Source organism: Cetorhinus maximus, chromosome 2, assembly GCF_964194155.1.
Source record: "Cetorhinus maximus chromosome 2, sCetMax3.hap1.1, whole genome shotgun sequence".
Lineage (NCBI taxonomy): Eukaryota > Metazoa > Chordata > Chondrichthyes > Lamniformes > Cetorhinidae > Cetorhinus > Cetorhinus maximus.
This window is the reverse complement of record NC_135880.1, coordinates 144,027,770-144,044,101: the sequence shown is the minus strand read 5'-3', so window position 1 is coordinate 144,044,101 and position 16,332 is coordinate 144,027,770. Positions and strand designations below refer to the sequence as shown.

The 16,332-nt window shown below is 44.9% G+C and overlaps 1 protein-coding gene across 1 annotated transcript in view; it reads right to left on the bottom strand.

The window, feature by feature from the left end:
* The window catches only part of LOC144691460 (transmembrane protease serine 9-like), a 170,355-nt gene extending 159,751 nt beyond the window's left edge, over nucleotides 1-10,604 (bottom strand). The window contains exon 1 of the mRNA XM_078559567.1: nucleotides 10,152-10,604. The gene's annotated coding sequence lies outside the window, so the exon portion shown is untranslated. The remainder of the gene's footprint in view (nucleotides 1-10,151) is intronic.
* Nucleotides 10,605-16,332: the final 5,728 nt, after the last annotated feature.

Here is a 16,332-nt window from a genome sequence, read left to right as displayed (position 1 = left end):
GCAAAAACCTCAAGCCTATTAGACACTTGCAAGGGATGAGGCTCCTCCACTTCTATCTTCTCAATCCTCTTACCCTCCTCACTCGCAGTCATACCTTCTTGTCCCTGATCACTGGCCAAATCAGAAGACCCTAACCTCAAGGGTGTAACCACCTCCTGGAACAAAGTGTCCAGGAAACTTTCCCCTTCTGGATGCAGTTCGGCCTCCAGTTCAATAATTCTGAGCCGAAGTTCCTCAAGCTGCTGACACTTACTACAGACATATTTGCCCTGGATCACACTGGTGTCCAGGAACATTCTGCAGTCACAACACATCACCTGCCCTGCCATCTTTATTATGTTTTAATTAATTAATTATTATTTTCTTAATTATTTTCAATTAATAAACCTTACTATTCCCAATGAGCTTTACTACTGCCAGTAAACCTTACTACTACTAATAAAACGTTATAATTACTGCTAACTTACCTGAGTTATTGTAAGATAAATGAGCAGAATACTTGCCAACCAATCACTTACTTGCTTCCTTCCTCCCTCACTGCACCAAATGCTCTTACTCATTAAATTCCCAAGTTCACACTCTGTGACTAGCTGTGATGAACTGTTCACTTCATGCTGGCTTATTTTGTGCACTTAGCAAGGTCCCCTATATTTATGCTAGCTGAAATTCCACAGAGATGAGTCAGCTCTGCTGGCTAGATAAACAGGTTCAAACTAGCAACCTAATTAACTAACTGCAGCTGCCTCTCCTGCAGGGAGCTTGTTTATCTTGACTAAGGCTGAAAGAAACTTAACTTTAACAGAAAATTGTAGTTAAATTCTAAATTCAAACTAGACCAGATTCTAGAAAGAGATTAACCCTTAAATTTAACCCTTAAAATCCCCTTACTCAACAAATTCTCAATTTCACACTCTGTGACAAGCTGCATTCTATGATGAGCTGCTGTCTTCATGTTGGTTCAGGGCGGTGGGGGGGGGGGGGGGGGGGGGGGTGGGCAGGGGGTGGAGGTGGTCTGGGGGGGTGGGGGGAGCAGAGTTTTTAGGCCAATGTAATAATCCTTCCCCAGAGGAGGATGGAATCATCAACTGTTTTATAGATCATGGAAAGGACAAGGGGAATGAAGTGGAATCATATTAAATTGACAAAGTTAACTTGGATACATTGTTGGGTAACCTTGACCAATGTTTTAACCCATCACAAGTTCATTGTTTTTGCATATTCCACAATAATGAATCGCAGCCTCAAGCAGGTTTCAATCTGCAATACCATAACATGAAACTGTGCTCCAAGTTTAAACATGAATCTCTCTCTGCTGTGCATGTAGAATGTTGTACTCCTGTCAGAGAGATGAACTTTAAACTCAGATATAAATCTATAGCATATTGAAGTTCTAAAATAAATCCTACCTTTGTTTTGGTTCTGATCAGAAGTAGCCTAATTGTTTACAATTAATGGTGCCTTGAATACACTGCAACAAAGGTCGCAAAATCAGTGCTGCACAATGAGCCTGATGTAAAAATATTAAACATGTATATGTTGAAGCACTGTGCATATTCAAATACAATCATTGACTAATTAGCTGCATTAAATCTCAAATAGCTTCTGGAAATATTAACTACCTCTACTTCTTCTTCTAAACGCAAGAAATGCCTTCATTATGACATTTATTTTCCTCTCAACTACTCATGCCAATTGAAGATAAAGTTAAATTGTTTTTGAGGTCACTCAACTTTCCATCTTGTTAGAAAGTCCGATTTAACATGCATAAAAGTCAATTAAATTTAAACTTTTGTACATTTACATATTTTGGCTGTGCCAAAGACTTGTGCCTGTTTCTTAGTTACTTTTAATGAAAGCTTTAATCATGACTCACTGATGATCAAACTTTATTACACTAGGGTCCTCGTTACAAAATCTTGTGGCTTCTCTCTTTCGCTGTGACCATTATGTGACTATGGCTAAATTCCAAAATGTTCTCAACTTTCACAGGGACCCAATTTTCCTCATCATCCTTTTTCATTGAGGCAATTTATTCGCTCTTGCACCTAATATTCATTTGTTAATTATGTTCGTCAATGGATGAAGCTTTTAAAAAAATGCTTTTGTTGAGAATTAGCTGTGGCTGCGTGTCAACCCTCTCTCTTCTGAGTCAGAAAAATGTAGGTTCAAGTCCCAATTTAGAGCCTTGACCACAAATTCTGGGCTAATGCTCTAGTGCAGTACTGAGGGAGTGTTGCACTGTCAAAGGTGCTGTCTTTTGGTTGAGACATTAAACTGAGGCCCTGTCTACTGTCTCAAGGATGGGAAAGATCGTATTTTGAAAAAGAGCAGCAAAGTTCTCATAAGTGTCCTGGCCAATATTTATCCCTTAACCAACATCACTAATACAAAACAGATTATCTGGTCATTGTCACATTGCTCTTTGTGGGACCTTGCTGCGTGCAAATTGGCTACCATTTGTCCTACGTTAAAACAGTAACTACACTTCAGAAAGAACTGGAAATTGGCTGTAAATTAATTGGGACATCCTGAGGTTGTAAATAATGCTATACAAATGCAAGTTTTCCTTTTTATTGTGGACATTTGTTGAGGATGAAAGGAAAACTTGAATAAATTCCCTCTGTTCATATAACAAGTAACTAAATGTTATAAAACATCTTGTTAGTAAGTCCGATTTAACATGCATAAAAATGAATTAAATTTAAACTTTTACTTTGATTTGTATATAGAGTGTTAATACAGTCTGTAGAATTTATGGAGTCTAGATCTATAATCTGGAGTCGGAGACTTAGGACAGATCCATGGTACTTACCTGGACAGCTACCCTGCAAATATTAGACAGATTAAAATCTAGTCTAACACCAAGGTAACTCCACATCTGATGCCCCCCACAGTCAGTTCCCTGACCACCCCACCACCCCTCTGAGCACCTGACTACCCCCAATCTCCCAACTAATCCCTGACCACTTGACAAACCCCTAACTCGACTAATCTCCGACCAGACCCAGCTACCCTCAATCACCTGACTATCCCCCTGACCTGACACAACTACCCCCTGACCAGCCAACTACACCCCTGATCCAACCCCATTAATTGCCCCCTGACTACCCGACTAGCCCCCGACTGGACCCGACTACTAACCCCCCAATCACCCAATTACACCCCCAGCCAGACCCAACTACCCCCGACCACCTGACTACCACCCTGGCCCAATATGACTACCCACAACCACCTGACTAATCCCCGACCAGAGCTGATTGAGCCCCGATCACCCGATTGGCCCTCCCGACTTGACCCAACTATCTCCTGACCACCTGACCACCCCCAATTAGATCCAACTATCCCCCTGACCTGATTACACTCCCCAACCACCCAATTACCCCTGACCCAACTATCCACACCCACCTACCCACCTCACCTACCCACCCACCTCACCAACCTCACCCACCTATCCACCTTCCCCATCCACCATCTCACCTACCTACCCACCTACCTAAATCTCCACCCCACCTACTCACCCACTTCACCCACCTACCCATCTCACCAACTGACCAATCTCCCCCACAGGCCCACCTCACCTATCTATCTACCTTACCCACCTCACCCACCTACCCAACTACCCTACCCATTCACCCACCTCCCCACCTCACCCTCCTCCCCGCCTCGCACACCTACCCAGACACCCACCTACCCATTCACTCCTTCATCCACTCACCCATTCACTAACATTCATTAAAAGACTGGACAATTAAATGCCATAAGGGGGCATTTATTTGATAGTCGGGAGCAGAAGATCCCAGAAGAAATGCACAACAGCATCGGGTCAGGAGAATCTTTGTGCACAGCGGTAATACGCAGCAATGCTGATGCTCAGAAGGTTCAGGCCTATTTGTTTAAGTGCACGAGTGGAAGCAAACTGTTCTATTGCTGTGACTGTCAGATGCCTGTTAGCTCTAACAAGGTGAAAAGAGGTGAACTAATAAAACTGGAACTACCTTTAAATAGAATGTTCTGTCACTCTGGAACGTTGCTCTGTACAATGATTTGGTTACCAAATGTAACAAAAGTCAAATGGGCTGCATCTTTTTGGCTTTATATGTGGCAGCAGTTTACAACTGCAGTCAGAAAGCATACAGGAAGAAGAAAGCTGACAGCTATCACCAAGCTAGAACATCTCATGGTGTTTACCAGATTTGGTAATTATTAAATATGTTGGTTTATGGAGATGGCTTGTAAGGTTATGAATTTTACCTAATACCTATAATATGGTATGAACGTTGTAATAAATATTCCCTTTTTACAGTTGTTTATATGTCAAATAGTTTGTATTCATTTAGTATATGTTGGGCAGAATTGTCCCAGATTTGCACTAAGCGCGGTAGCGGGCGGGTAAAACGACATTTTAGCTGCTGGCCGCGATGCAGGTTTTCATGCCGTATCGTCCCAAATTCGCCATATTAATTATGCATTCCTAGGAAATCCATGGTGTGTGGGCTCCGTTTCGCCTGCCACACTGTCACCTTGCCACTTCATCATGACAGGCACCACATTTAAAGTACAGCCACGCTTAGTGCTTCCAGCCCAGGACTGCAGCAAATAAGATATGGCTCTGAAAGGCAAGAAGATTCCAGCCCTCAAGCACCTTTTGGTCGCCATGGAGGCTCGCTTTGATGTCCTCTATCTCCGCTCTGGCCGCAGGAGGGGCAGCTACATTACCACTCTGGCTTGGTAGGTGAAGGCAGTGGTGATCAGTGCCAATGCTGCATAGAAGAGGTTGGCCATCCAATGCAGATAGAGGATGAATGATCTCATCTGTGCAGCCAGGGTATGGCAACCATCCCATCACTCTAAACTCACACACTCAAGCCCATCGCACATTCACTGGCATCTCACTCATTGCCAGCTCAAGGGACAGCACCACCCATTCTCACACACATACCCTCACATGTCCATCCGGCTTCATTTCTTCTGGAGGCTGCCTCCTCAGCCCTCACCATCTTGAGGCCACTTGCACAGATCAACATGTGCCCCCACACTCACCCTGGGATACCCCCTTCCCCAGTACAGCTCTCATCTTGCAGCCTCTTTCCTTGCCTGAGGCCACTTCTCCCCTTTCTCCAAGCAAGACCTTGCCCTGCAGCCATTGAAAAGTTAGTCTGATCTGGTAGGTAGAGACCCACCTGTCAGCCCCCCTGAAGTGTGGTGTGGTGCTATCTGTGAAGCTTGGCGCTGATGACTGCAAGTGCTCACCGAAGCAAGGTAGGCAAACAAACCTTGAAGTCCGAGCAAAGTGCAGCCCACCAGGTGCAGGCTTTATTTATGCTGTTGTGAAATACATTGGCGTTTTCCCGCTGACATGGGCGGACGATCCAGCGGGTGGGGGGAGCAATTCTGGCGGGCTGGACTTATAATGATATGCTGATGCATTACAATGAGGTTCCTGACGTCCGATGGAGGGAAACGCAGCCCACCATCAGTGGGCTAAGTGGATGATCGCAAACTGGGTTCATGCCATTGTGAAACCGATTGCGCCATATTGTTCACTCACGCCACCAAACACACCCGACGTCGGCGGGCAGGTAAAAGCCTGTTCGTTGTATTATTATGGGGTCTATGTATGAAAAATAAAGTCTGTCCACAGGGGAATTAAGATGTGTGCAGTGTTTTGTTGAGGATCTTGAATTAAATTAGAAATTAGCCGAAAAGATAATAGTTTTCACATCCTGGCTGGGGTGCCTTGTGAAAGCACATATGGGAAATTCACATGTGTACGGCCTCCAGTAGAATAATGGGAGCACAAAGTCAGAAAACTGATCCTGGTACCCCCATTAAATTCAGCACAGGAAAATTTAATTTACAATAGATTTCACTAATCCACAAGCTCAGTCCTCTGACATGTATCTTCAATATTGATCACACAAAAGTAATGCAGTTTTCATGTGCTGTACATGCGAAGTGTCAGAGTTGCTATCATGTATCTCGCATGTGTGTCTCTCTCTCTCTATCTCTCCTTTGTTTGCATAGGTTGGGCTGCAGATTTGTGGGGCCCCTCAGCCCTGGCTCTGCTCTCTAGGGTATCCTCGATTTTAATTGCTCCACCATTGGGACAGTGGCTTCAGCTGTCTAGGCCCTAGGGCAGAATCATTCCAGGTTTGCACTAAGTGCAGTAGCAAGTGGGAAAAAGGACGTTTTACCTGCCAGCTGCAACGGCGGCTTTTCGCACCGTATTGTCCCAATCCCTTCCCATCCCACCTCATTAATTATGCATTCATGGGGAACACGCCAGATCGCCGGTAGGCTGGTTTGGATTTGCCTGCCGCAGCATGACCTTAGCACTTCCTCGCTCCAGGCACCATATTTAAAGCGCACCAGAGTGTAGCCTACTTCATGTCTTCAGACCAGGGCTGCTCCGGGTGACAGATGGCCTCAAAAGCAAAGAAGACAACAGCCCCCAAATTTAGTGATACCTGAAGCCTCTCTGGGGTGCCTGCTGGATGCAGTGGAAGGTCACTGCAACATCCTCAATCCCCGTTCTGGCCTCCGGAGGTCCACAAGAGCCACCAATCCGGCCTGGAGTTGGTGGCGGTGGCAGTCAGTGCCACGGAGCACAGAGGAGGCCAGCCATCCAGTGCAGAAAGAGAATGGATGCTCTCATCTGTTCCACCAGGGTAAGGCAACCACCTCATCACACTCAACTCACACACTCACAAACCCATCACACATCCACAGGGATCTCACACCTCAATGGAAAACACCACTGATTCTCACACACACCCTCACATCTCCATCAGGCTCATATCCTCTGCAGCTCACCTGCTCATCCTGTCCATGGCTCCGCTCACCACACAAACATTACGCACAGTGCCATGTGTCCTGCTCACACTCTCCCCATCTGTTTTCGTGCAGGAGAAGCTGGCTCACAACAGCAGGGAGAGGTCCCAGACTGGGGGTGGAGTGGCCCACATTAGGCCCCTCACTCACTTTGAGCAGTGTGCCATCGCGCAGACTGGTGAGGATATTGACCATGCCTGTGGCAACAGTGAGGTTGGTGGTGAACACTCTCGTGAGGATCCTGCACCACTTCATCCCTTCCTCAACATAACTGTGAGTGCTCTCTCTCCTGCTTTTGACTGTGCTGCCAAGCATTAATTATCTCTACTATGGTTCACAGGGAGCTCTGCCAAGCGACCAATGTCCTCAGCCAGCCAGCCAGTCCCTCAGCTCCATCCAGGTCCTCACCTCCAGCTAAAAGGACACTTTCTCCATTATAGAGCTGGAAATAAGCAGCCTGGAAGATGCATCACAGCGCTTACCCACACCCTCCACCAGCACAGAGACACACACCTCAATGGGATCTAGATCTAGAGCAGGCTCAAGTTCAAAATCTGGTTGTCACCACACGGATACATGTCCGCAACAGGAGGAGGCAGGTTCAGTTGAGCTCCCCAGCACTCAGAGGGCTACTGGGGAAAAGACATCTGTGAGGCCCGAGTCAGATGACCAGCCTCTGGGTTTGGCCTTTCAACTCATCGTGGAGAGTCAGCATAAGGCAGGAGAATATTATACAGAGCAGTTGGAAGCCCTCAACAGAGTGGCACGCGTGTCGGACGAGTGCATTCTCCTGCTCTCCGATGAAGTGGTGCCCACATGTACTCACATGGCAGTCTCCATGGGAAAGATGGCAGACGCCATGGAGACCCTGGTCCAGTAGAACACAGAGATGCATGCAGGCCTGCACTCCATTGTGATAGCCATGGGTGAGTTCCTGCAGTAGCAATGCGAGAGGGAAACAGGGCACCTTAAGGTCCCTCCAGGTGCTCCTTCCCCTCAGGGCCAGGACCCTCTGACACCCAAAGGAAGGAGGAACAGCAGATGGACATTCCTAGGCCATCCTTTCAGGAATCTCAGAGGCTGGCCTCTCTGCCTGAGTCCCCTTTGCCTGTGACCCCCTCAATCTCATCCTCTGTCACCCCAGAGGGAGCTGCTGGCCCACAGGAGGACAGCCAAAGCAAGCCAGGGACCTCAAGACCTCGGCTCTCCAAGGGATGCACACCAAAGTCATTAGAAGCAACAGGGCCAACCATTGCATTGGCTGTCTCCACCCCTGTGTGGATGGCAGGGCAGCACTCCCCTGCAGCACTTGTGCCACTCCAACACGAGGCTCCCCTTACTTACAATTTGAAAAACATCGTTGTAGTCAACTTTCTCGTTATCTCTCCCATCCTTTCCCCTCCACCAGTCACCCATGTCCCTTTTCCCATCACTGTTGACCACCCCACCCTCACCAACCAACCAGAACCCTTTTCTTTCCAGGATATCCAGGTGAGCGTGCATGTTCCATACCTTCCTGAGAATCCCACCCCCATCCACATTGACCTCCCCAACCTCCTCTTTCCCACCCCCAGAGTGAGTGTCAGCCTCTGAGTCGCCACTAACCACCCTCACCATCCCTTCTGCTACTGGCACACCCTTACCCTCCCACCCTTCCGTCGCACTCTGGCTCCTCTCATTTTCACCATTCTCTCCTACCATGTCCACCCTCAGTTCACTCCCTAGGAGGCATCATTAACTCCACAGACCCCTGCCTTGCACGTTCACCTGGACATCCCACCCTTACTCTTTCCTCCACCCTTACTCCTTCTCCCCTCCCCCTCCTTCTCCCTCGGACTCCTTCCTTCCCCTGGACACCTTCCCCCCTCCGACTACCTTCCTCCCTCCGGATTCATTCATCCCTCTGAAGTCCGTGCCCCCTCCGAACACTTTCCCCACTCTGAACTCCCTCCCTTACACCTTCCTCTCCCCTTACACCTACCTCCTCAGTTGACACATTCTCCCCCCTTACACCCTCCTCCCATTATACTCCTTCCTCCCTCCTCACAAGCTCACCCCCTGATACCTTTGCCTCCCCCTCCCAAGTTAACCCCCACCCCCACCCCACCACCGGTATTCCTTCTTCCTCAAGTCAAACCTAATCCTTCCTCTTACCCCCTCGCTGATCACCTGTAACAGCCCATGGCCAAGATTGTGATGTTCCGAAGCGGACCACAGACATCAATGGGGACCTCCCACCTTCCATGAGCTGCTTCGCAGCAGAGCCACGCCCATGAGAATCCACCCAGCATGCATTGCACGTGTTCCTCCAGGGTCCGGTAGCTGTAGGGCTCCAGCACCTTCTGCTCCTCTGATGTCCGTGATCTGAGCAAGGCCCTAATAGTAAGTCCTGACTTCTACACGTCACACTTGTCCAGACGTGTTCTGGACCAGCTTGTTTCCCGCCAGCGTAACAGTAAATCTGACACGGGGGAACGATTCCTGTCAGGCCTTACTTTGCACCCCATTAGCGAAATGCAAAGCGGGTTCACACCAGCCTCCAGTGGGATTGACACCATCGGATGATCCCGCTGTGCTTTCACGGCAGCGTGAAACCGATTTTTGGCCTTCTTGCAATATTGTACCCACTGCCTGCCATGATGCCCGATGCCAACTAGGCTGGAAAATTCTGGCCCTAATCTCTGGAATTGACTTCCTAAACCTCTCCAACTCTCTACTTCTATTTCTTCCTTTGAGGCACTCCTTGTAACTTGCCTATTTGACTCAGCTTTTGAGCATTTGTCCTAATATTTCGTTCTGTGGCTTGATGTATAATTTGGTTTTACAACATGTGAATCACCTTGGAAAGTTATATTGTGTTAAAGGTGCTATATAAATATAAATTGTTGTTGAAAATGCCATTTATGCTAAATTTAAGAGTGGAGCTACTAAATAGAAAATATCCTGTGAATTTGCTTTCCTAAGTTGGTTAAAATTTCACTAGCTGCGCTTTAAGTTAATAGGTGATTCAGTTACCAGACGGCAGAACATTGAATAGGTTCAATTTTTAAAGAATGCTTGTACTTCTAACCCCTCCAGCAATCATATTTACAACAGTTTATACTTCAATTCTATCAGGTGCTTCCATCCAAAGTGCTTTTTTCTGAATGTTCTTCGGTGAACTTGTGGTTTAGTATCAGAAATATTAAACCAAACTTGTCACAGCTTCTGAATCCTGGGGCTTCTTGCCTGCTTTGAAAGTTCAGCAAAATGTTTTTTTTTCTTTTTTTAAACAAAGAAAGCATAGAACTAGGGAAAGGTAAATGAAGATGCAACCTTACCTCGTACACAACAATGTTGTGATAATTAGAAATGATGATCCTTGAAATCCACACTCTTTATCCTGGACAGGCGATCAAGAATGAAAGGTATGGAAGTAACTGATCGAAGCTAGACAGATAATGAGTCATTTCAGAAGCGTCATTTAACATGTCTATGTGTGCGTGTTATGCAGGATTGCACAATAAGAAGGAACTGCATGAAATGAGGAGCAGAAAACTTTGCATGAATTTGCTGCTGCTTGTTATTCAATGACACAGGTAGTTTTGGTTGTGAGCTGTATTAGTCAGCAATTCGGTTTTCCCCTGATCTATGTAATAACTTAGATTTTTTTTGCTACCTAGTTTAACATCATGCCATGACAGTTTTGAGGGGTATAAGACCACAGATGAAGTAGTTTCTAGTTGTAGAGGTCGAGATGCCACAGTGGGAAGGATAACTGGATTATGTGTGCTAACCAGGGAAGGAATCGGGAGATACTGTTTTGCCTCTCTGTAAATTATTGCTTAAATCCTGTAATATATTAATAGTTGCTTGTTTGCAAAATAAATGACCGTTGCACTTAATTTGGTGCCACCTGAAAATATATTACGGCTGTGGAACTGCATTACTAGCCTCTATTACTGGGAAGACACAAGCTTTGAAGAAGGCGTTTATCATTGTGACAAACTGGCCAAATATTTCTGAAGGATTTTCTCCATTCTACAGCTGTTAAAGCATGAATTTGGATAATGAAACGCATCTGAGTAGTTGTAACTGTAAGTGTTTTATGTCTAATAAAGGTACAAACATGAAAAGAGCAAGGAAAGATGGTCTCGCCCATCCATACTCACTCAATGTTTGACTGAGCAAAATTTCACTTCACTCTCAATGGTTAGCAATGCAAACTCCTGGGGGAGTCAAAAGCACAGAGAATGAAAAAGTATACAGAGAGTTTGACAACATGTGATCAATTTCAAGGAGACTCTTGGAAAATTACTCCCTGATTCTTGAATGATATCAATTAAGTTCCAAGAATCCTTACTTACCACTGGACATACTTAATTAACACACCCTCCCAAGTGAGTCTATCCTGGTGTCTTTAGGAACTTAGGAATGTATAGGTTCCAATTCCGTTAATAGAGCCAGTCCTATAAACATCTAATTTCATTTCATCCCTTCAAAAGCCCTGCTTCCAAAGTATTATACATAATACCCTGGAAATTTATAACATTGTCTACCTTCCTCAGTAAGCCATTATACCATTTTGATGAATGGTCCTTGACCTGAATTTGAGCTGTTTGGCTTCGGTAAGTGTGTGTTGGGCCATTTCCCGGTGTTGCATTCCTAAATTCAGAAAGCCAGCCCATTTAGCTGGTATTCTGGTCTCTGAGAGTTGCATATGGGCTGGAGTTGGGACCGCCACCTCCCAAGGCCGGTCCAAGGAGGCAATGGAGGCAGGTAGATGCTGAGGCCAGGTTAGAAGGCCTGCCTCTGTTTACTGGGATATTTCTTACTTCTATTCATGGTTTTTAAGCCCTTTAGCTCCCACCCCTCATCTGGCAACTGTATTGACAAAGCAGACCAAACAAATAGCCTGACATCTGTTTTGCCAGATGGCCTCATTATGAATGCTTAGCTGAGCTTCAAGGCTCACAAATACATTCAGCCTCTAGGGGGTTGTTTACACAACTGCAAAGAAGACTGCTAGATTTGTTGATTGCTAGTTTTGTGAGCTTGTAATACATTTATCTTTCTTTGATGTGGTTTTTCAATTACTTTATTTATTAAGATAAGATTAGGAGATGTTAAGTGAAATGAAAGTATTTCAATGGAACTTTCACTGGCTATGCTTGATTAACAGTTTTATGAGCTTATAATGGAGCAACTTTTAAAGGGAATTTTGAATGGCTGATTGTGTTTTTTTATACTTTGCAAAATACTACTTTGAGCATTTAAAAGACTTGCCAGTGTTTAGTGCTTATTGATTCTGTACTTAGTGGATACTGGAAGAGTGCTTCAAAGGCTGAGCAGATGTAAGGATATTAAATCAATATGAATATCAAACCACAGTGTTCCCTACATATGTTAATATCTGATTCTCTTTACTATAGAATGCAGGAATTTATCCAAGGAATAAATTACTCCAATGTATCTGAACCCTTACATAACTTATTGGCTTCTTACCTCTTAAGGACAGCACCCTATGATCAATGACTGCATTGATAACATATTTAACTTTCCAAACAGCATCTAATTATGACAGTTGAAATTGGCAAGACCTTTTATACATACATGTCAAAAGATTCCCGACTCCACAGCAAGCTTCCCTGGAAGGAGAATACCAGTACGAACTACAAGGTATAACATGCATCATGGAATGGAGGCTTGATCAGTGAGTTAGAATAAGTGTGTGAGGTTGGTTTGAAAGGGAAGTACAAGATTGCCAGGTTAAATTGAGGGGTGAGAGTTGGGGGGAAGGGCAGAGTGTGAAGTTAAGCTGAGGGATAAGAGGACAAAAACCCATTATGAACTGAGGGAACTAGAGGAGATAGTAAAAATGATTGTGGCTAAAGTTTAGAGATCAGGAGAATTCCCACAGAAATTCTACCACATTTAAAAAAAATAAACAAAGATTAAAGATCAGTTGCAAACACTACGTTGCTTAAAATAAGTCATAAATAATGGGTTTTGTTGTAAGAATTCAACATTATATGGGTTTGTATGTCCATATCCATTCTTTGACTGTAAGAGTAGGTCATAAGCTAGATATTCTGCAACCAGTGGGTCATTTTAAATATATGGTTAATGTGCTAATGTATCTGTATAATGGGCCTGATTTTTACACTGTGCAAGTGGATGGTTGTTGAAAAGGTTAAAATTATCGTTGAGTTGAAGCCTTAGAATATAGAACATATGGAGTTACTGTATCAATAAAGAATAGAGTTAAATTTGAACATAACACTGAAACATCAAACTGACCAAGGCAGCGTCAATACTATTTTTTAAATAATTAGTTGCAATGTTTGTGTCGCTGGCAAGACTGTCATTTATGACCTAGTTATCCTTGAGAAGGTATTGCTGAATGTTCAACTTGGTGAGTAAGTGCTGCTTGATAGTACTTTTAATGACATCTTCCATCTCCCAAAAACATATTACCTAAAATAAGGTAAATGAACTTCTGTGAGATTTCTCCCTATTATCTGCAACAACTTTGGCAAAAGAATCAGAGAAATAGCATAAATGGGCCATAAAGCCTGTTTACACAGTTTTCTAGGAGTTCCATGCATCTTCTGATGAGGATACACTGGTCGAGTGGGAGAAACCAGCAGATCTTAATTAAACTTACTCATGCATTCAGTCACCTTTCCTGTGTTTGAAATTTTTCCAGTTACATTTCCCTTCAAAGGCTTGTCCTTCTCTGATCTTTTACAGTTTTACTGTCTTTGAACTTGGCACATTCATGAAGAACATTGCTCAGTGGAATATGCTTCCTAGAATGTAGCTGTACTTCTTTGCCAGGATGCAGATAAGGAGCTGGGATTTTTTTTATTCATTCATGGGATGTGGGCGTCTGCTGGCTAGGCCGGCATTTAATGCCCATTCCTAATTGCCCTTGAGAAGATGGTGGTGGTGAGCTACCTTCTTGAACTGCTGCAGTCCATGTGGTGTAGGTACACCCACAGTGCTGTTAGGGAGGGAGTTCCAGCATTTTGACCCAGCGACAGTGAAGGAACGGCGATATATTTCCAAGTTAGGATGGTGAGTGGCTTGGAGGGGAACTTGCAGATGGTAGTGTTTCCATGTGTCTGCTGTCCTTGACCTTTTAGATGGTAGTGGTCGTGGGCTTGGAAGGTGCTGTGTAAGGTGCCCTGGTGAGTTCCTGCAGTGCATCTTATAGACGGTGCACATAGATGCCACTGTGCGTCGGTGGTTGAAGGAGTGAATGTTTGTGGATGGGGTGCCAATCAAGCGGGCTGCTTTGTCCTGGATGGTGTCCAGCTCCCTGAGTGTTTTTGAAGCTGCACTCATCCAGGCAAGTGGAGAGTATTCCATCACACTCCTGACTTGTGCCTTGTAGATAGTGGACTGGCTTTGGGGTTTCAGGAGGTGAGTTACTCGCCACAGGATTCCTAGCCCCTGACCTGCTCTTGTAGCCACAGTATTTATATGGCTAGTTCTGTTCACTTTCTGTTCAATGGTAATCCCTCGGATGTTAATATTGGGGAATTCAGTGATGGTAATGCCATTGAATGTCAAGGGGCGATGGTTAGATTCTCTCTTGTTGGAGATGGTCATTGCCTGGCACTTGTGTGGCACGAATGTCACTTGCCACTAGTCAGCCCAAGCCTGGATATTGTCCATGTCTTGCTGCATTTGGACAGGGACTTCTTCAGTATCTGAGGAATCATGAATGGTGCTGAGCATTGTGCAATCCCCATTTCTGACCTTATGGTGGAAGGAAGGTCATTGATGAAGCAGCTGAAGATGGCTGGGCCTCAGACATTACTCTGAGAAACTCTAGCAGCAATACCTGGGAACTGATATGATTGGCCTCCAACAATCACAACCATCTTCCTTTGTGCTAGGTATGACTCCAACCAGTGGAGAGTTTTCCACCTGATTCCCATTGACTTCAGTTTTGCTAGGAATCCTTGATGCCACACTTTGTCAAATGCTTCCTCAATGTCAAGAGCAGCCATTCTCACCTCACAACAGGAGTTCAGCTCTTTTGTCCTTGTTTGGACCAAGGCTGCAATGAGGTCAAAAGCTGAGTGACCTGGCGGAGCCCAAGCTGAGCATCAGTGAGCAGGCTATTGCTAAGCAAGTGCTGCTTGATAGCACTGTTGATGATCCCTTCCATCACTTGACTGATGATCATGGATAGACTGATGGGGCAGTAATTGGCCGGGTTGGATTTGTCTTTTTTTTTCTGTACAGGACATACCTGGGCAATTTTCCACATAGCCGGGTAGATGCCAGTGTTGAAGCTGTACTGGAGCAGCTTGGCTAATGATGCAACAAGTTCTGGAGCACAAGTCTTCAGTGGTATTGCCGGATTATCGTCAGCCTTTGCAGCATCCGTTTCAGCCGTTTCTTGATATCACAGAGTGAATCGAATTGGCTGGAGACTGGCATCTGTGATTTTGGGGACCTCAGAAGGAGGCCAAGATGGATCACCCACTTGGCACTTCTGACTGATGATTGTTGCAAATGCTTCAGCTTTATCTTTTGCATTGATATGCTGTGCTCTCCCATTATTGAGGATAGGGATATTTCTGCTCCACAAATACCTCCTCCTCTGAGGTGTTCAATTGCCCACCACTATTCATGAGTGGATGCAGCAGGACTGCAGAGCTTAGATCTGACCTGATGTTTGTGGAATCGCTTAGCTCTGTTTATCACTTGCTTCTTGTAACCAATTCATAATGCCTTCATCATGAAACATGATGACAATTTACTAACAATTTATGCTAGATGCATTAATTGATAGCATGAATTTAAGCAAGACACATGATCTGAGCAACAGGGTACATAGGAACATAGGGCATAGGGTCAGGAATAGGCCATTCAGCTCTTTGAGCCTTCTCCACCATTCAATAAGATCATGGCTGATCTGGTTGTGGACGCAACTCCACTTCCCTGTCTGCCCTGATAACCCTTGATTCCCTTGTCTAACAAAAATCTGTCTATTTCTGCCTTGATTGAATTCAATGACCCAGTCCCCACTGCTCTTTTGGGACGAGAATTCCAAATACTGGCAACATTCTGAGAGAAAAAAAATTCTCTCCAGCTCAGACTTATAAGGGAAACCTCTTATCCTTAAACAGTTTCCCCTATTTCTGGTGTCCCTTACGAGTGGAAACATCCTCCTGGTATCTACCTTGGCAAGTCCCCTCAGGATCTTAAATGTTTCATTAAGATCACCTCTCATTTTTCTGAACTCCAATGGGCACAGGCCTAATCTGTTCAACCTCCCTTCATAGGATAAGCCCTTCATCCCAGAAATGAGTAAAATAAACCTTTTCTGTACTGTTTCGAATGCAAATACAACCTTTTTCAAATAAGAAGACCAAAGCGATATGCAAATTCCTGATGTGGTCTCACCAATGCCCTGTACAGCTGCAGTAAAACTTACCTATTTTTACATTCCATTCCCCTTGCAATAAGCACCAACATTCCATATGCCTTCCTAATCATCTG